General features: G+C 46.3%; 1 protein-coding gene across 1 annotated transcript in view; it reads right to left on the bottom strand.

Moving 5' to 3' along the window:
* Window positions 1-21,827, bottom strand: part of LOC139047103 (ATP-binding cassette sub-family C member 2-like) — an 80,556-nt gene that overhangs the window by 48,438 nt on the left and 10,291 nt on the right. The window lies entirely within an intron of this gene.

Raw genomic sequence — 21,827 nt, 5'->3', positions numbered from 1 at the left:
ATGAAGATACGCGTCTTATGGTAGAGGCATGGCATATCTATAATGGTGGAAGTGCGTGCGTGAGTCAGCCTTCGATTACTTTACATAAGGAAGAGATTAAGTGTCTTAACAGTTATCTCTCACGTAGACCAGCACGTGTACCCGATTGACACGTGGTGTTACCATTCCTGAGCATGCGCAGATGAGTTTTGTGTCTTCTTTCATTTTTCGCCTCAGTGCTCCCTTCAGTTGATAGTCGGCGTTCGTGTTGTCCACTTCTCTACTCTTGTGTCCTGTCTGCGCGCCTCACTTCTAGTTTGCATAATGAAAGTACATGGACCCTCACGGACTCACGGATGCTTCACCATATCGGGCCCACGCAAAGAACATGGTGCCAGTTGTCGTAAACCGTAAAGGCCTCTTTCGCTTTCCAGAGCAATCATTATAGAAGCAGCAGATTTAGAAGAGTCTTAGCTATAAAAGAACGCAAAGAACGCAATGCTGCACTGACAATAATCAGATTCTCCGGCCGCATATGGGAACTATCGGAAGGGAAAAAACAAGCGCGAAGGCACACGGGATACTTACCGAAATGAGCAGAGAACTCAATATCTGGTATACCGAAACTCTAACATGGGCCCCAGGGCACGAGGGTGTTACTGCGAGCCCCCATGCAAATGAGGCGGTTCGAGGTTTCACTAATTTCCGACAGCCATCGATCCCAGTTATAAAGCAATCGTGCAATATTCCAGGGAATTGAGAAGACTCTAACAAGAACCTTTCAGCCGTGGACTCTGCGACGGTAAGTAGGCTCCGAACGGACACATATACAAACCTCCATACATTGCACATGCACTACCAAACAGCGTACAGAGACATATGCCCGTGGTGTGGGAGCACACTGACACTACGACATCACATGGGAATGCACAGCGCACACCGAAGGGCGAGAAGAGGACAACACGAGAGTGAGGTGGGAGGCATTACTATCCAGCTCTGCCCTCATGGACCAGCTCAGGCTTGTCCGGAAGGGAGAAAGGACGGCGACGCCCAGGGGTACTTTGGAATAGAGACCGGATCACACGCTGTTGGGACATTTTAAGGGTAACGAATTCGTTTGTGCAAATAAAGTTTTGTTCTTCTTCGGCGGTAACATATGCGTTGAAGCTACGAGTATGACAGCAGTACTAATTTACTCTCAGCGATATAAAACCAAGAGACAATGAAGACAGAAAAGATATATCAAACTAACTAATTTCGTTTGAATTGTAGAAGCAATTACGAGTGAGTGTTAAAGTTTAGACATTAGACGTTATTTATTTCATCATAAATTTGTACATCAACATAAGCAAACAACTGTTGGGCCCATAGCCAAGGCTAGTGGGGGCCCATGTAGTATACGCATGTGCTGCGGCGATCAGGACAGTGATGAACAAATGCGTATTGATTATACATAAATGTACAGGATGAGGAACAAGAGGGAAAAAAACATACATCAGTGCAACAATAGAATAGTGTTACTGAAAAAATATCACCACAAAGACAGAGCAAAATTCTTAACCAATTTTTGCGGTAAGCTTCACATTCTTAGTAAAAGGAAAGGTACTATGTGAAGCCTGCGGTTGAAGATAGGGTGTACTGCCGCAGCCGCAGTCTTTTATAGCCGCCATCACAGCTCGATTGGCATCAAGTCGCACTCATCATGGGGATGTTGCGAATTCAGAGCCCAACAGCGAGAAGATGTTCTTGCCTTTTTCACTTTTTTCCTTTCCATACACAATTATGCTTATCACACAATTTAACCCAAAATTAGAATCAATACTACAATTGAATTACGTAACCTAATTTCCGCCTTGGGTCTCCGGCTGCATTGTCAGTTGACCTCATAGGGTTTTCACTAATTATGGACCCTTTAGGTTCCCGCAGTTGTTCTCAGTGATTACACAGCGACTCTGGTAGACGTGAGGCAGCATGCGACTATTCGGTATCCATCTGCCTACTCAAGTAGCACGCGACGTCTGTGGTTAGTAGGATATCTCACACCAGCCGCCATAATCGTCAATAGCGCTAGCTAACACTCTTAAGGGAGGCCCTTCAAAGAAATATTGAAGTTGGTGGACAGCTGCCGCAACAGTTAAAGTGGTAGAGCAGCGTACGTGTTCTGCCGAGGCTATCGGTTCGACTCCCTTCGGCGGCAAAGTTCCCCTCTACTTTTATCTCCTGTCTCATTTATGAAGAATAATAACGTAATGTCGAAGTTATCCATCCCGCATTAAATTACTGCATCTTTCCTGCAGCGATTCACGCTCAAAGCCAATCTAGCAATAATCCACTTAATTTAAAAGCTTGAAATGGTTACAATCTGAGGTGCACTACACCGTTCTGCACATTACGCAAACTACGCCTCATTTATTCTGACCTCAAAGTGCTCTGCACCTCATCACACCATAACTTCCATTTAATGTGATTAGGAATATTTGCCTACTTCAGCCGTTTAGCGCTGTCCGTCCGTCCGTCCGTCCGTCCGTCCGTCCGTCCGTCCGTCCGTCCGTCCGTCCGTCCGTCCGTCCGTCTGTCCGTCTGTCTGTCTGTCTGTCTGTCTGTCTGTCTGTCTGTCTGTCTGTCTGTCTGTCTGTCTGTCTGTCCGTCTGTCTGTCTGTCTGTCTGTCTGTCTGTCTGTCTGTCTGTCTGTCTGTCTGTCTGTCTGTCTGTCTGTCTGTCTGTCTGTCTGTCTGTCTGTCTGTCTGTCTGTCTGTCTGTCTGTCTGTCTGTCGATGGATGGATGGATGGATGGATGGATGGATGGATGGATGGATGGACGGACGGACGGATCTAAACCGAACAAGTGCCCGAAGTTGTCTACCTGCTCGGGCCCCTAGGTGTGTACTCGTGGCAGAGGAGAGAACCGTCCATGTGTGCGTGGGGGCGTTCGTTGGTAAAAAAAAAAAACTTTTTTTACCTGTGAACAAGGCTCCCGTGTGGGAGTCGAAACGTCTTCTTTTCTTTTAAAACTTTACTTGGTCGGTGTAGCGCCCCGGGTTTTTGTTTACCTTTTAACCAATGTTCTTTTTGACACGTTTTTTATCTGTAACTGGCTTCCCCTACCCTATATAATGCCGGAATTGGCCTTTAGGTATATGAATAAACGAATAAATAAATAAACAAATACCTTCGGCATGATCATTCTTTCGTCCTAATTCCAGCTTAGTGATCTGACTCTCGTCATGTCATCGTCATCCCGCCTTCTTGCCCGAACCTGTGGTCGAAATTGTCCAATAGCTTGGGTGGCTCGGTATGTGCTCGTGGCGCTATAGCCGTTCCACCATCGTCGTCGTCGTTCAGATTTGTCATCCGCGTGTCGCCATTCCGTCGTCATGGCGACATTGTCGTCATACAGTCGGCTCGCATGTTGTCGCACCGCCGTCGTAATGTGGTCGTGGTCGTCTTTCAATCGTCGTCAGTCCGACGGCAGACTCGTCACGCTGACCTCATCACGCCTTTAATACGACTCCGTGGGCCCAGTTGTTTATAGCTCAGGTGACTAGTTATGTGCTCGTGGCTGCGTCGCAGCCGCGGTCGTTTCATCTTTGCCACTTCAGCTTTTGGGACCCACCGTTCTTGGTGTTGCGCTGCTAAGCACGAGGTCACGTGATCGAATCCCGGCCATGGCGACCGCATTTCGATGGGGGCGAAATGCGAAAACACCCGTTTACTTAACTTAGATGCCCCTTAATGAACCCCAGGTGGCTCAAATTTCTGGAGCCCCTCACTACGGCATGCTTCATAATCAGCTCGTGGTTCTGCCACGTAAAACCGTAGTTTAATTTTTAACAGCTTTCGAGCCGACTGTACTTATGCTGTCATGGCCGCACCATCATCGTCAACAGTCGTCGTGCATTCATTGTCACAACGCCGTCGTAAAGTCACAATGGGGGTTCCATTGTCGTCACTCGAACTTCGCCATGTGAATGCCGTCACTTCATCGCCAGCACACAGCCGTTGTCACGCTTTAGTTTGACCATCGTCATCACTTCAGTAACGCCATCCCATTACCTTCATGCCGGCTTCATCGTTTTAGTCACATCAATCTTTCTTTGTAATTATCTTGCAATCATACTGGCATGGTGGAAACATATTGCATCGTTCAGACTTGATTATGCAGCATGCCGTTCTCGTATTGCCGTCATCATGACTCTAACCTCGTCATCTGACTCTCGTAATACCATCATCGCCACCGAAGCATCCTCTTACAGGCTTCTTGACACAGTTGTCGTCACGCCATTGTCATCATGCACCCGTCGTCATCGTGTTGACAGCCTTGTCATGCCCTCACCTTCATACAGTCGCCGGGATGCATTCGTTGTCATACTGTCGTCGCGATGCAGTCACTGTCTTTACATCGACGTAATTCTAATTTTGAAATCCGACTCTTGTCATACTGTTGTCGTCAAACAGCCGTCGTCGTATCATTGTCGTAAGGTCTTTGTCATCATATCGTCGTTTTAACATTATCGTTTCATCAGTAACATCATCTACTTGTAGTCTTGCCTTTCCTTTTCATACCACCTTCGTCAGTCCACCCACGCCATTCTTTTTCATCGTTTTATGGTAATCATGCTACCGTCATTCAATCGCGATTACGCTGCCGTTGTCATACCATCATTGCGTCGTCGTCAGACAGTCGCTATCATGAACGAATTGTCATAGCATTGTCGTCATGCCATCGTAGTCGTGCAATCCATCCTCACTTCATCATCCGGTTGTCATCATACCGCCGTCGTCACGCTATTGTCGGCATATTGTCATCTCACTGTCCCCATGTCATAACGCTATCGTCGTTTGCGATTCTCATCATTTAGGAATCGGCATACCATTGCCACCATGCGGTCGTCGTTATACCGCCTTTGCACTTCCACCATCGTCATTCCTTCTGCGTCATTTCGTCGTCATGAATGCGTTGGCGCCATACAGCCATCGCCATCCTGCCTTTACCTGTGGAGACCTTGGCAAGCAAGCGCCACTGGTAAGGTATGTCAATATCGGAGTATGCCACATATAGTGCGGGCAACAATAGCCTCAGAATGAGCACTGCGCATGTTAAGTAACGGTGACTTCAGGAATACGATGTGTCGCTACGTTGCTCGAATGGTAATCGCGTTACCGTCTAAAGTCATCGTGAGACCAGTTTTGGTGCAATTTTTTTCCCCAGTATCGCTGTTATCAAACTTACCGCCAGACGCACCTACAAAATTCGAGTTTTTTTTTCAATATATATTATCGCGGATGATTCCACGACTTCAGTTAAAAGTATCGGATTAATTTTCGCCCATGACGTTCGCTATAAAATCAGCGACTGCATTCAAGAACGTTCTGATTCTATGGGCGTATTTTGCGACAAACTTGATAGCAGCGTTACTTGAGGAAAAAAGAACGGTATGTAAAGAAACGGTTCCTGCTGTCTGTCTGGGTGACAAAAATAAAGCGCTGCATGAGAAGACAACACTCTCTTTGATCTCAAGGATACAAATATGCCATTTCGAGCCTGCCAAGTATTGTTAAATATTGGCTGTGATGTACTGGAGGAGAAGCTCAAAGTAAACCAGAAATTACATTTTTGTTTCACTTTTATTTCCTGAAAGGCTCCCCACTCCCCACTCCTCACCCACATAAGGGGTGAGGTTAACATGAGAAAGCAAAACATTTTTTTTTCATGATGGCAGGTGGAATGTAACTTTTTCTAGGGAGGTTGATGGACAGGTCATGGCTGAAATTTCATGGGGAAGGTCGTTCCAGTCGCTTGCTGTTCGGAGGAAAAATGACTTGGAAAATGTAGTCGTACGGGCACGTTGGCGTGAAATTTTCAGTGAATGACCAATTCGGTGAGACGTGCGTGATGGTGGTGCGCAGATGTATGGCTGCTGTTTGAGCTGGGAGTAATAAAATTTGTCAAAGAGGCACAAGCTAGAAATACGACGACGGAGGGAAAGACTGTATAAATCGGACTGTAGCTTGAGAGATAAAACACTAATATAGGATGAGTATGAGCGGTGAATGAAACGGGCGACTCTGTTTTGCACAGCTTCTAATGAGTCAATGAGGTATGCTTGCTGTGGGTTCCAGATGGCGGATGCATACTCAAGTTTTGGCCTGATTAATTATTTATAAGCAAGTAGCTCTACATTTTGAGTGGCGTCGTGAAGATGACGTTTAAGAAAGCCTAGTTTTTTATTCGCAGATGATATTAGGTTTGTTACGTGCTCGCGCCATGATAAGTCATTGCTGATAGTGATGCCGAGGTAAGTATAGGACGGGACAAGATCGAACTCGAAAACTGTATCTAAGACAGCAGGAGCTGTTTCGTCACGTTCCTAAGCCTTGACTTAAATCGCCTAATATTTTACTTATGTCAGACTATAGTAGCTCACCTGGCTCATTGAGGAAAAATACTGAGCGTTGCAAAAGGGGTCCCGTTTCTCCAACACTAGACGTTTTTCTTATCCCAGTTCCGCTGTTAAATCAGCTTGGAGCTACAGTGTGGCATTTTTCTTCCTCACGAGGACGATGATGGATACCGATGAAGGCTACCATAAATTGGGTGCGATATTCAAGTTATCCCGGCCACGGCGGCCGCATCTCTATGGGGGCGAAATGCCAAAACACCCGTGCCGTCAGATTTAAGTGCACGTTAAAGAACCTCAGATGGTCGAAACTTCCGGAGTCCTCCGCTACAGCGTGCCTCATAATCAGAAAGTGGTTTTGGCACGTAAACCCCATAATTTTTAAATATTCAAGTGTTTTTTTTTAACAAAACGGAGGTCAATAAAGTTCGCGTACCTGCAAATTCGCTCTATAAGCATTAGCCTCCCAGTTTCAAATAAAAAAGGTATTAAAGAAGCTTCAGTAATTACTCTCCTGAAACTGAAGTTTCTTGTCGCAAAGTATGTCTAGATCGCCTAGCAACTTGTCTGGAACAACTCGGCGTACATTCATAGGCTCTGTTAAGAAAAATGCGTTTATTCGCAAAAATTACGCTGTGTATTTCATCCATCGCCGTGGCCTCTTTAACCAGCTACATAATCTCAGCCATCCCGGCATACGCGCCTCTGCACGCCTCGTGGCTGACCGCTATGTCTGGCCCTCCATGCAGCGTGATTGCCGCACTTGGGCGCGCTCCTGCATTCAATGCCAGCGCGCTAAAGTGACCAGGCATGTCACTTCACCACTCGGCGCATTCCCCCAGACCTCTGGTCGGTTTCAACACGTCCACCTTGATATCATAGGGCCTTTGCCTCCAGCTGGACGCTATCGCTACTGCCTCACCGCCATCGATCGGTACACTCGATGGCCTGAGGCATGGCCCCTCGAGGGAATCACTGCGGAAGACGTCGCCTCGGCCTTCTTCGCCGGCTGGATTGCCCGCTTCGGGCCCCCTCGCCGCGTCACCACCGACCAAGGACGACAGTTCGAATCGCACCTTTTCCGGCTGCTCGGGCTGACCATCGGGTTCGAACGCTCGCGGACCACCAGCTACCACCCATGCGCCAACGGGATGATCGAACGTTTCCACCGACAGTTCAAAGCAGCCAACATGTGCCACCCGGACTCAACCTGGCCTGAAGCCATCCCAGCCGTCACCCTAGGTCTTCGCGCCACCTTTAAGCCCGACATTCAGGCTACACCCGCAGAGCTCGTCTACGGGGAACCTCTCCGCCTTCCAGGCGAATTTCTCGCTGCACCGCCATATACCACCGCGACGTCAGATCCCACCGATTTCATCGCCCGGCTCCGACGCACTATCGCTACCCTCCGCCCGTCACCTGCAGCTCACCACTGTAAGACCGCGCCCTTCGTCTTCAAGGATCTGGCAACGTGTTCGCACACTTTTCTCCGCGACGACACCGTCCGCCGGCCTTTACAGCCACCTTACAGCGGACCCTACCCAGTCATCCGTCGCGACGACAAAACCTTCACCCTGCGCATTAAAGGGAACGCCATCCGCGTCTCTATCGACCGGCTGAAGCCGGCCTACACCGATTCCGCCGAACCAGCGAATACCAGTACACCCACGGACGTCCATCCACGACCGCCGACATCGCAGCCTGCTTCCGTCACTACGCGCAGCGGACGTCGCGTACGCTGCCCAGATTTTTTCAAGCCCTGAGGGCTCTCCACTCCGCGGGGGGGTGATGTGGCGACACACACCGCGCATATTTCTGCGCACCCTTCCATCTTATCATCTGGCCAAGCATACCACAGCTGCACGCTGGGTTGCATGGTCGATAAAGCATAGCGCCACCGCCATGTCACCCGAGGTATACGTCACCGACGGTGGCTATAAGAACAGGCTGCCTGGCTGATAAAAGCCGCCTTCTACCACCCGCTACCGTGACGAACGTAGCGTTGGTATGCCCGTCCGCTGACATCGTTCACCGAATAAAGAAGCGTTACGTTTTTATGTTGGGATTCGTCCTTCGCTAGCCGCGACATCCCCACAGGTCATTTGTTTAGCAGAAGTCGAGTCACCACCCATCCATCAGCGCCTATCCAGAGGTCAACGCCGCATCCACACCAACTTTTGGCGGGTCCCACAAAGGCCCCTTTGGGAATCCACAATTTGAGAATCACAGGTAATGAGAAGTTCAACACACCACCCATCCCTCAGTGCTTATCCAGACGTGAACGCAGCCTCGACTCTGACTGTTGCTGGGTTCCTCGAAAGGCCTTCGCCCTGCCCTTTACCTGGCAGCCTGAGCGACGAAAAGAAGCAGTGGCAACGACGACGAACGGGGTTTCGCTGGTTGCTTCTTGCCACAGATTCCAAACCAGTGTCTTCGGGGGCGGAGTTACTGCGGGTTATTGTGAGCGTGGGCGTGGTATCATAACGAAGTTGACGAGGGGGATTTGCTGCTGGACAGTCTTCACACTCCCTAGACGACTCTCCTAGGGAAAACGACAGTATCGAAAGCGGAGACTTTTCGAGAATGAGGAATGTGAACTGAGACGTTTAACTTCCTTCTGCATGGAGTGCGCTTCCGCACTGTAGCAGTGTAAATAAGCCTTTAAACCCTTTATCCTTCATTTTCTACTACATGACGTCGTAGTCGATGGGCTTGGTGGATTCCATGCGAAAAATGCCAGCCAAGCGGCAACAAACTGGTCGGCAGCAGTAAGATCAAGAAGGCAGTCCTCACGATCTGGGATCGGCGGACGTGGGTCGGGAGACAAGAACTTCGCAAGATCGAAGGAAACGACGGAGGAAAAGCGACTTCTGCGGATCCAGGATCAGCAGACCTCCTTTTCGTGGCTGAGGTAGACACATCCGTCGCTGTAATGGCGTAGAGTTTTGGAGGACTCGAGGAATGTGGAAGGAAGTGAAGCAGAAGGCGATTCCACCGTCTGGAATCGGCGTGCCTGGGAACGTGGCATCGGGAGACACGACCTTCGCAAGCTCGAGTTTGAGTGAGTGCTTGAAGGACTACGTTTTGCCGGACAGTAAGGACAGGGTTCTATCGGGCAATTAGTTCTGATTGATCGCCACCGGGTGTGCGGGCAATACAGGGGAAGTATTATTTAGCTCTTGAAAAGCATGGATATTACAGCATTAAAGAGGGATGAGCTGTTACTCTTGGCAGCAGAACTCGGTATAGATATTAACCATAGGTTTAGGAAGCCAGTAATTCGTACTGCGTCTGATGGAGTCGGTTTTCATGAGGACGAGCTCACAGATGCCTGGTAAAAATATGTCCTGAGAAAGAAGGAACGCGAAAAGAGAGAAAGAGTGGAAAAAAAGGTGCGCCATAGAGAGGAGCGCAAGGGAAAAGAGATGGTGTGGCAAGAAGGGAGGAAGCATCATGAAATTGAGCTCGCGAAAATGAGACTAGACATCGCGCGACCAAGGAGCAGGGCGCCGCCACAAACAGAAAGCGTGAGAATGACGAGTTTGCTTCAGCTGTAAAAACAGGCGATGGCATCGGTCTCTACCTGATTACTTTCGAATGGATTTGTGGCAAGCGATCATTTCCCCAGGCACATAGACGAAGCAGTATTTTGAGTTGATGCCGGGTAAAGTCGCGCAAGTCGTAGTCCGACTGAGCGCAGACGAGACAGCCATTTAAAGCTTTGGTGAAGGGAAGTTTTCTCGCAAAATACAAGCTATTCGTCGAGGCATTTTGTTAGGAACTGATTTCCTCGGCCAAATTTCGGAAAGAGGAGCAGGCGCTGTGTTGCGACGCGGAGCACAATGCAGAGAAGGAGGCTGAAGTAATTAGCTCGGGAGACGTAATTCAGTGGAGGAGGAAAATTTTGCGATTTCCCCTTTCGAAAGTCGGGAAGAGAGTCAGGCGCTGAAGTACAATGATTAACTCAGTGCCAAAAAGCAAAATGATACAGCCAGCTTTGGAGGCATAGTTGGATCGGAGGTGGAAAAGGAAAAGGCAAGGAAAAGGCTACGTGAAGGTGAGATCGAGATGCGGGAATCTACAGGAGACAACGAAGAGATGGGCCAGACAGCCTTCACTGTTGTCTCTTGCAAAAAGAAAAGAGCCTCAAGTACTCTTGTTATATTCAAGCCAACTCATCTTGACAGCAGCTTATGGAAAGTAAACCCAAATTATCTGGTTTCTGCGGTCGTGACAACAGCCCAAGGAAAGATACTCAGCCATCGTCTCAACAAGGATGGCAGCCTCATGGTGACAGTGTCTACATTTCCTGCAGGTCATCGCCTCCTCACAGTCCAGATCTATCGGGCATTCCTGTAGAAGCTCGAGTTCCATACTACTCTGCCACGTACGGGAGGGTACAGAATGTTCCTGTTGAGTACTCGGATGACGAATTCAAGGAGCGTTTGATCGAACAAGGAGTGATATGTGCTAAAAGGCAAGTATTGTACGTCCTTAACGAATACGAAGCTAAACATTTCGACAGAATTGCCTGTCTCGTTGGGAAATTGATTAGAACTTGAGACTGACTCCAACCAAATAACTGAATTTTATTAGCCCGACGTTTCGGAGCCCATTCGGCTCCTTCTTCAGGGGGTTGTTCGTCGGAGGTGGCGGCGTGCCGCTTTTAAAGCGTCTTTTTTGAAGAAAGGAGGGGGGAACACGGGAGGTGGGGAGACACTTCACAGACGGAAAGGTGGGGGGGGGGACAAAAGGAAGGGGGGGGGGTGTTGTTGACGGATTCCATGGTGCTGGGATGACCGGTGCTGGGAGGATTGCTCGCGAGGGTGCCCTTGATGGGAGGCGGGGGGGTGGGGAGGTTACAGGCTCGCGCCGACGCTCTGTGTTGGTGAAACAAGCGGGAGTCTATCTGGCTGTGGGCCCTTTTCTTCTTTTCGTCATGTCGCCAAGGCCATGGACATACACCGAGGGTAGGTTGCCCTTCACGCGGTTTATGTTATTCCCCGTATTCTGAATGTGCCATGACTCCAGTAGTAGTCTCTTTCACCAGTTCGTTTCTGTTTCAAGGATTTCAGTTTCCTTGAAAGCAATTTTCTGGTCGGCGTCTTCAGAGTGTTCAGGGACGGCGCTGCGAATACGGTTGAATGTCCTGACGTCGTTCTCGTGTTGTCTGATCCTTTCTTTTAGATTTTTGGTTTCCCCGATGTACGACGCCGGACAGTCGGCACAACTGATTTTGTAGACGACGCCTTGAGCTTTTTCTTTAGGTGGACGATCTTTTGGTTTAGGGAGGAGGATATTAAAAGTGTTCATTGGTTTGTGCGCCACTTGGAGGTTTGTGCGCCTCAAAGTGGCGCACAAACCAATAAACACTTTCCGTCTGTGAAGTGTCTCCCCACCTCCCGTGTTCCCCCCCTCCTTTCTTCAAAAAAGACGCTTTAAAAGCGGCACACCGCCACCCCCGAAGAACAACCCCTTGAAGAAGGAGCCGAATTGGCTCCGAAACGTCAGGCTAATAAAATTCAGTTATTTGGTTGGAGCCAGTCTCAAGTTCTAACGAATATGGCATGGTAACGGAAACCCGCAGACGCTCGGTCATCGTGGGTTTCTCTAAGGACGCCCATTTACCGAACCGAGTGTCGCTTAGATTCTGCAGTTATGCCGTGACGGAATACATGGCGTCCGCTACTCAATGTTTCAGATGTCAAAAACACGAACATATAGGGAAATATTGTAAAGGCCCCATCCGCTGCAAGATATGCGCTGGTGCACAAACGCATAAGGAGTGTACGTCACGTTCCCAACCTCGATGTGCAAACTTTGTGTCACCAATAAGAAATCAGCCACTCTAGCAAGGACAATGAAGCAAATCGAGGGAAAAGTGAGGAAACTACGAGAACCACCACCTAACCCGGATGTGCTATATACACGCAGAGTTGGAGAAGTATGGGAGAGGCCTTTGCCTTGCAGTGGACGTAACCAGGCTGATGATGATGATGGTGATCATGACTGTAAATGATATATTAAGCGAGCTGATTTCCATCATGTTCGCAGCAATCAAAGCTATTCTCCATGCCAGCCCATCGTTTGAAAGCAGTAAAACATGTTGTGGGGCTAGTTGGTGCATAGCTTTCAATAGTAAAAGCGCCAAAAAGTGACAACACACAAGAAAAAAACCAGACAGGACAAGGCGCTCCTGGAACTGTTTATTGAAACGACAAGTGGCTGATTATATAGCCATGAGGGGAGGAGAATGAAAAAAGAGGGACACTGAATACTTGAATGCGCACGTGCGAGAATACTGAAGATATAGGGAATCACGCTTAATCTAAATATAAAACTTATCTAAAAGCATGCATTCATTCGTGTATATATTCAAAGACGGGGTACTGACACAGTTATCCCCTCTTTTATTATTCTCGTTGGCCTCCAACAACTCCCGCGCAACAGAATCTTTACTTTGATTCATGATTGTCGTATCATGAAGCCTTGCTTCACATACCCGTTCATCCTCATTTCCGCAGGCCTTGCAATGCAGCGGCAAGTTAGGATCATATCCATTTTTCAATGAAAGATTATGCTCGCGCAGGCGTTCATTAATACATCGGCCAGTTTGGCCGATATACTCTTTTCCACACTTCAATGGAATGTGGTATACTACCCCTTCTTCACATTTAACAAAAGGGTTCGTATGTTTAATAGAACACCCTACTTTTTTAGAGTCATCCGGACCAATCAGGCGGCACAAAGTAGCAAGCTTTCGCGGCGCGGAAAAAACAACAGGAATTTTGTATTTCACGGCGACGTGTTTCAGATTATGCGCCACTTTATGAGAATATGGAATCACCACCGCTTTATCTTTCTTTTCCACTAATTGACCTTCTTCACTTCTCTTCTTTCTTTTTTCAGTTTTTTTTAATAACGCCTCCGAAACTGCGCCTAAAACCAAGCAAGGAAAGCCAGCCTTCCTCAACTTCAAAATCTTGTCAAAGCTGGCTTGTGCCTTATGACAGCACGATTTTCTCAGCGCGGATTCGAGGCACTTAGTAGCAATTGCTCATTTGACAGTCTTGGAGTGTGTAGACTTATACGGCAACACCTCCTTGCGGGCACGGGGTCAGTACATCCAGCAGGAGCCTTCGTCAGTAAGGGTTATGTCAAGATCTAAAAACCGCAAGCTGTTATCCTTGGCCAGTTCGAAAGTAAAGTCTAAGCCTTTTCCTTGCTGTTTAAAATCAGTTAAAATGTCCTGCACAGCATGCGAGTAAGCCATGTTTTCAATAGATGTAGTTGACCTTTTTTATTCTATTACGCAAAAAGAACTGTTAGCTGCCGTCCTGAGCTGCACTGAGATGAACGGGCAGGTATCTTTTCAGAATACCGCAGGAATTTCCGTGGATAACTTCATGACACTCTTGGAGTTTTATTTGTGCTCAACAGCTGTGTGTTTTCAAGGCAACTTTTATGTGCAAAGGAAAGGAATTTGTATTGGCTCATGCGTGGCTCCCGTACTTTGGAACATTTTCCTTGCGGGCATCGACAGAGCGCTATCGAAGGCGTTTGACGGAGGCAAAGTGCTTAAGTTTTTTAGGTATGTTGACAATTTTTTAATTTTACTGACGGAACGATCTTCCATGACTTACTCGCATACTGTGCAGGACATTTTAACTGATTTTAAACAGCAAGGAAAAGGCTTAGATTTTACTTTCAAACTAGCCAAGGATAACAGCTTGCAGTTTTTAGATCTTGACATAACCCTTACTGACGAAGGCTCCTGCTGGATGTACCGACCCCGTGCCCGCAAGGAGGTGTTGCCTTATAAGTCTACACACTCCAAGACTGTCAAACGAGCAATTGCTACTATGTGCCTCGAATCCGCGCTGAGAAAATCGTGCTGTCATTAGGCACAAGCCAGCTTTGACAAGATTTTGAAGTTGAGGAAGGCTGGCTTTCCTTGCTTGGTTTTAGGCGCAGTTTCGGAGGCGTTATTAAAGAAAACTGAAAAAAGAAAGAAAAAGAAGTGAAGAAGGTCAATTAGTGGAAAAGAAAGATAAAGCGGTGGTGATTCCATATTCTCATAAAGTGGCGCATAATCTGAAACACGTCGCCGTGAAATACAAAATTCCTGTTGTTTTTTCCGCGCCGCGAAAGCTTGCTACTTTGTGCCGCCTGATTGGTCCGGATGACTCTAAAAAAGTAGGGTGTTCTATTAAACATACGAACCCTTTTGTTAAATGTGAAGAAGGGGTAGTATACCACATTCCATTGAAGTGTGGAAAAGAGTATATCGGCCAAACTGGCCGATGTATTAATGAACGCCTGCGCGAGCATAATCTTTCATTGAAAAATGGATATGATCCTAACTTGCCGCTGCATTGCAAGGCCTGCGGAAATGAGGATGAACGGGTATGTGAAGCAAGGCTTCATGATACGACAATCATGAATCAAAGTAAAGATTCTGTTGCACGGGAGTTGTTGGAGGCCAACGAGAATAATAAAAGAGGGGATAACTGTGTCAGTACCCCGTCTTTGAATATATACACGAATGAATGCATGCCTTTAGATAAGTTTTATATTTAGATTAAGCGTGATTCCCTATATCTTCAGTATTCTCGCACGTGCGCATTCAAGTATTCAGTGTCCCTCTTTTTTCATTCTCCTCTCCTCATGGCTATATAATCAGCCACTTGTCATTTCAATAAACAGTTGCAAGTAGCGCCTTATCCTGTCTGGTTTTCTTCTTGTGTGCTGTCACTTTTGGGCGCTTTTTCTATTGAAAGTTTGCAAGCATCCGTGAGGTAAAGGCCGTCCTGGCTTTGGAACCACTGGTGTCGTCTTCTTTCACGGCGCAATGCCGTGACTCTTCGAAATAGCAACGATGGCTTCGCCAACAATCGTCTCACAAGTGGGGTGATTCCACGAGAGATCAACACAGGTAAAAAATTTCATATTTTAGATATCATTGAATAATATATATTTTATGCGCATATCACTAGGTAGCACTGAAGTTAACGTGGCTACTTTGCGAAATAAATATTTTAGGAGGAAAAAAATAACGAGATTCCTCAGTGTGGAGGTGCCTATTAATTGCCCAAGGCATTTTCCCAAATTCACATCGATGTGAAATATAATATGTTACAGCTACAAAGAATACATTCTTTTGTGTAGAACCTAGACGTAAAGATGGGTCAGCTAGCACTGTTTCAGGGTTCCGTGCAAAAGGGAAGTCTTTTAGAAAAATTCCTTAATTTGCTACAATCTTCAAAAGTTGCTATATTTGCGATTTTTTTCAAGTCAACCAATACATGTAGCCTTTTGAAATTTGCTGGACTGCGAGACCTTAACGTATTCAACAATTGTGCTGAGCATTCTTGCTGTATCGTAAATTACCATTTCTGCAATTCGCCATAAATTTGAAGTTTTGAAAAAAATGAACGCTATTTAAAAATCGAAATAAAGAAACGCCATCATAAATATTTCTCAAAATCCCATAAACAACTGTTCACAGGCACGTGAAAAAAAGAATATTAAAAAAACATGTTGCATTATTTTGTTTGTAATCACAATACAGGTGGTAGAAATGAGAGCTTTGCCAGAATGCAGCAAGCTGCTAAGAGACATCAGGGTAAAACTAGCGTGCATAAGGCTCTGTCTTGCCTAAACTTCACCGGTAATTGCGATGTAAAGGCAGTTTTGGTAAACTATAATTATTTTATTTCAACCACGCCGTTCTAAAATGTCTGAATTTCCGACATAACTTCATGGAGTCGTGCCTCTCCTCGGCCATCATTGGCGCTTATATTTAGTTCACGCTTTCAGATGCAGCTGCTGTGAAAATCGCCACTTTTGATCGAGTTGCTAGAGTGAAGAAGAATGGGAAGTGAATCCAAGGGAGGCGATGAATTCTTACTGGAAGAAGACGAACTGGGATGTAAAAAGGAGTGCCTACATCCACTTGAAACTTTGCCTCACGTTCATCAGCAGAAGTGGGATTCGCGACTAAGGAACTTTCGCCCGATGTTAAAGCAAATTCAACTCGGTGACACTGCAAGGTCCAAATCTCACTTCGTGTAGTGCAAGCGCCATTTGGACCCCTCAGGTACCAAATGCGGCATGTGCACCGAATGGTTCACCAACTTTATAGAAGCCTCTGACATGTGCTCTTCATACCATGAGCGGACGCGCTTGTTGACTCTGCTGCCAAGCCAACTGGAGCGCTGAAATGTTCAAGCTCTCAATCCGAATTTGTCAGCCTACATGATATAGAAATCCAGACGTTGGCGCTAGAAACATGGAATATGGTCAGCACAAGACGCACCTGAGATAACACGGTTGAACTCAACAGACTTCCAGACCACTGTGGAATATTATACCAAAGACGAGCGTGGCGGATGTCCTCGGCAGAGTCCCAACAAAAAGGATGTAGTATCCGTTTCGATTGATGGGAACAAACAGTGTGCTGCCAAGAGGTTTATGACCCGCTCGGTACGGGAGACATATCGTCCCTTCAAGGAAGCCCATCCGGATACATCTGTTGGGCTCTCAAACCTTTATTTTCTCCGGCCGAAATGGATTCTTCTTGCCCCACAACAAGAAGTGTACCTTTGCATGTATTGCGCCAGCGCCACACAGTGCGTTTCCGTGCTCGAAGAGCTCACTGTAGGTGCCTACACAATTACCCACCTCAGAGAACTACGTATTTGCACCTCGCCACGGCTGATTGTTTCCTGGGCGATTGTGAATATTGTGCAAACGAAGATGCTTTTACTACTGCAACTTTGGGAATCCCTGAAGAGGCAGAGGTAAACAATACGGTATGGGAAAATGGTGACCTCGTCAAAAAGACAGCACAGGGTACTATCTTTCTCCAGGAACTTGGTGTATGGCTTGTCAAGTGGATCACCCATGAATATAAAGGGGCATTCAAGCATCAGCAATACACGACGCCAAACCGAATCCACAACACGGATACCGTGTCTTTGACATTGCAGAGAATTGGCCAGCTGTTGTACCGAACGACGTACAATCATACCATTGGCACAAAAAAAAACAGGTCTCGCTATTTACGTGTGTCGTCACGAGTAGATGATCCACTCAATGTTTTGCAGTCATCAATGATGACGTATGTCATGATGCTGCACACGCTTGCTTTGCACTGGAAAAAATCTATGAGTGCATGAAGGAAGAACATCAGTTGACAAACATGCTACATACGTGTCTGCGGTGCCAGTAGCCATTTCAAAAACAAGTATCAGCTTTACCAGCTGTCACAGAAGGAGCATGCGTCAACAAAGTGGCTTTTTTCGGCCACAGGATATGGCAAAAGCGCTTGCGATGTTGTTGGTGGCTTAGTAAAGCACCAAATCTCGCTGCACAATCTCAGAGCAGACAGCACTACAGTCAATAAATCATCCTCTGAAATGGTGGAGCAGATCACCGCAACGCTGAAAAACTTAAAACTGCTCTATGCAGATGTTGAGCAAAACGTGAACAAGGTGAATGCAGGAGCCAACGTTTCGACAAGTGGACTTGTCTTCTTGTTGTTTCTACAAGTGTACTTGTCTTTTGGCCTTGAAGGAGACAAGTCCACTTGTCGAAACGTTGGCTCCTGCATTCACCTTGTTTACGTTTTGCTCATGGTCTTGAATTTCCATCTCCCGCATTCCCCGTCTTTTCTATGCAGATGTGAATGAAGTAGAGAACTTTCGCCGCCTCAAAAAGAACCAGTGGAAGTCTTTGCCACGTGTTCCAAGCATACGGTCTCGGCACATTTGGTTAAGCGAGCCTGACGCCACCGATTTCAAGCGTTGTATTGGTGTCTCGCAATACTGCAGGTAATTGGAAAAGGATCAAAACCTTTCTGAGCGTATACATCGGCTATGCTCGAAGTTGCTTGTGCCCCTCTCCCTGCCTCCATGCGGCATATGCGGATAATCAACAAGTGTACACTGACGGGTCAGCAAGTCAAAAGGCAAGCAACTGTACCACTTCGCATTGAATTCGCTCTATTAGAACTGCGTGTTCTGGCCCTCTGGATCAGTTGGTCCTAGAGAAAAATGCGGAAAGAGCTGCCAGTATTGCAGCGCTTCGCAAACTTAGGACGTGTTCTGAGTACGCTATCAACGTTTAGCATTCGTCAGTGCTGCTTCAACAACTAGCCCATACATTGTATACCAGCAAGTTTGGACGAGAGTTCATCTGGTCCTGCCAAGACTTCAATGAAGAAATTAATGCTCTACTTGAGGCTTTGCACAGAAGGCGATTTCCTCAAGAATGCGCGGAACAGGTAATGTTTCGCAAAAGACCCAAGTATCTGAAGAAGGAAGTCTCGTGCTTCTTTCCAGCTTTTCTAAGAAACTGTGAACTTTCCGACAAGTGATGATTCTTAGGGACTGTTAACTTTTGATTATATAGTATTCTAACAGTTCCTTTATTCTTTTCCTTCAGAGGCGGTAAAATAAGCAATCGCGGGAACTATCTGCCAGCTAACCCTGCCTTAACCAACACCATCGCCGCTCCCACACCGCCTCTTAGGTTGTATAATGACGTTCATGTAATGACCAGTACGATATTTTTAGAGGCATTTACCTGCCGTACATTCTGTTACTGTGTACATTCACGCACAGTTAACCGTTAATTCTGTAGCACGCAAAGAAATACAAACCTACATTACCAGAAGGCACAAATTACCTACGCTACAAGGTGCACGCACTTGCTGTTAAACAAAATGAGCCACGTAATGGTTGCGTTGACGCTTCTTTATTCCCATTCAAGCGAATAAGTAGTGTTCTAAACACACTTTTATGCAGAAGTAATCATTATAATGTCGAAACTGGCTTTACGTCGCAATTACGGTCATGTTTAGGCAAGTCAGATCCTTGGGCACGCTCTTTTTACCCCGATGTCCCTTTTTCTGAGCTCCTTGCTGCATTCTGGCAAAGCTCTCATTTCTACTGCCTCTATTGTGATCACAAACACAATAATGCAACACGTTTTTTAATATTCTTTTTCGCACGCCTATGAACAGTTGTTTACGAGATTTTGAGAAAAATTTGCGAAGGTGTTTTCTTTATTTTCATTTTTAAATACCATTCATTTTTGTCAAAACTTCAAGTTTAAGGCGAATTGTATCAATGGTAATTTGTGATACAGCAAAAATATTCAGCACAATTGTTGAATAGGCTAAGTTCTCGCAGTCCAGCAAATTCCAAAAGGCTTCACGTATTGGTTTAGTCGATAAAAAATTCGTAAATAAAGCAACTTTTGAAGATTATAGGAAATTAAGGAACTTTTCTAAAACACTTCCGTTTTGCACGGAACCCTGAAACAGTGCTAGCTGACCCATCTTTACGTCTAGGTTCTACACAAAAGAATGTATTCTTTGTAGCTGTAACATATTATATTTCACATCGATGTGAATTTGTGAAAATGCCTTGTGCATTATATAGGCACCTCCGCACGGTTATTTTTTTCCTCCTAAAATATTCTGGAAAAGAAGCCACGTTCACTTTAGTACTACCGAGTGATTATGCGCATAAAATAAAAAATATTCAATGAAATCTAAATTACGAAATTTTTTTACCCGTGTTGATCTCTCGTGGATTCGCCCAGTGGTGACCACCAACAAACACTTCCGCACATTTACTACATTTCAGTGGAACGCTCGCGGCTTTCGCTCGAAGTTAGCAGACTTTAAGTATCTTGCGCGAGTGTACCGATTCCTTTTTATAGTCATTTCCGACTCTCGGGTGGAGAGCAGTTTAGGATAATGGGTTATTCAAAGCGACAAAACGGAATTAGTCGGCGGCTCTTTGGAATTCGCAACGGCGTGCCTGCCTCTGTGATTGACGTAACACCACATCACAAGAATGAATACATTTGCGCAACCACAGTGATTGCATCTGAAGTGTTTTCCCTGATCGGTGTCTACTTGGAACCAGGATCACCTTTCGATGTGTCAAAATTGGAAAACGTGTAGACAAGCACTCAATCTCCACATATAATTTGTAGCGAGTTTAACGCACATAACGAGATGTGGGGCAGTTCACATACATGTACTCGGGGTGCTAAGCTGGCGGACTTCTTGCGAGGTACAATACAGAGCCCTTGAACGATGGCAGCATACCATACCTCAAAAATGAGAAGACTGTTAGCTGCATTGATGTTACATTCGCATGAAGTCAAGTTGTCCTTATGTTCGGATGGTGTACAGATTTCGAGAATCGAGAACCACTACTCCATCCTATTCTTTGCCCTTCATTTTCGGACGTCGCCCAGAAAAGCGAAACTGAAGTCGGTAGACTGGGAAGCTTACAAAGCAGCTGTAGACAAAGGGATCAAAACCTCGACTACGAATGAAGAATTAATACCGAGAATAGCTCATTGCCTCAAACAAAGTAGCTGCTCTGCCACTAAGAGTTGTAATGTACCCACTAATGACGAGGAATTCCAAAGCTTATGTGCCAGTCGAAGGCGTGCCGAAAGGAAGGCTCTACGTACTAAAATATCAAACACCTCAGAACTTGTCGACAGGCACAAAGTAATACACAGCATTACCTCACCAAACTGAACCAAAAAAGCGGGAGGGACTATTGTGGGACACTGGACGTACGACAACCGCTGAGCAAAATCTGGCGAGTCGTCAGAGACATTCGCAAAGAGCCGCAACAGTTTTATCCTTTTATCGTACTCTCATTACATGAGCGCGCATCCCTAAAAGGGGTGGCAGAGCAGTACAGTAGGCTCCTTTCCAGCGGAGCACAACCTTCTCCGCAAATTGCGAGTCATCAGCCTAGTCCACCTCGAACCACCCTTCTTGGCTTGGAATTACCTTCTACAATTGAAGAGCTCACGGCAGCAATCGGCGGCGCAAATAAGCGATCATCACCTGGTCATGACAGTGTGAGTTATGAAGTGCTCGCAAATCCATGCCACACACATCACGTATGCCTTCTGGAGTACTACAACACCTCATGGATAACTGGGCAGGTTCCTAGGGAATGAAAGCTTGCGACAGTTATTCCTATATTGAAGCCAGGGAAGCAGCCGGGAAATTACGCCTCCTTCAGCCCCGTACTTTTGCTTAGGTGCACAGGGAAGCTATTCGAAAAAATGATTCACAAACGAATAAATTGGTTTCTGGAAACTACAAAAGTGCACCCGGAGCAAATCAGAATCAGAATTTATCGTTAGAAGTTGGGTCAAATTACAAGTATTTAGTATGCAGGAGGAGGTCCCATAGTCAAAGATTGTATCGGGACCTCCTGTACAAGAATACTTACGATAATTGACATCTCAAAGCAACAGTAGCATATAATAAGGTATTATACAAGCAACAGGAAATGAACCTTAACTGAACAAAATACAGAATTCATTACAAATAATAACAAGGTTGAGCTTATCTCACGGTAACATAAAGAATTGTATGTGCACAAAATACCAGTAGTTTAT

The sequence above is a fragment of the Dermacentor albipictus genome, chromosome 6, assembly GCF_038994185.2.
Source record: "Dermacentor albipictus isolate Rhodes 1998 colony chromosome 6, USDA_Dalb.pri_finalv2, whole genome shotgun sequence".
NCBI classification, from domain to species: Eukaryota; Metazoa; Arthropoda; class Arachnida; order Ixodida; family Ixodidae; genus Dermacentor; species Dermacentor albipictus.
The sequence above is the reverse complement of the archived record's forward strand: the minus strand, read 5'-3'. Positions and strand labels throughout refer to the sequence as shown.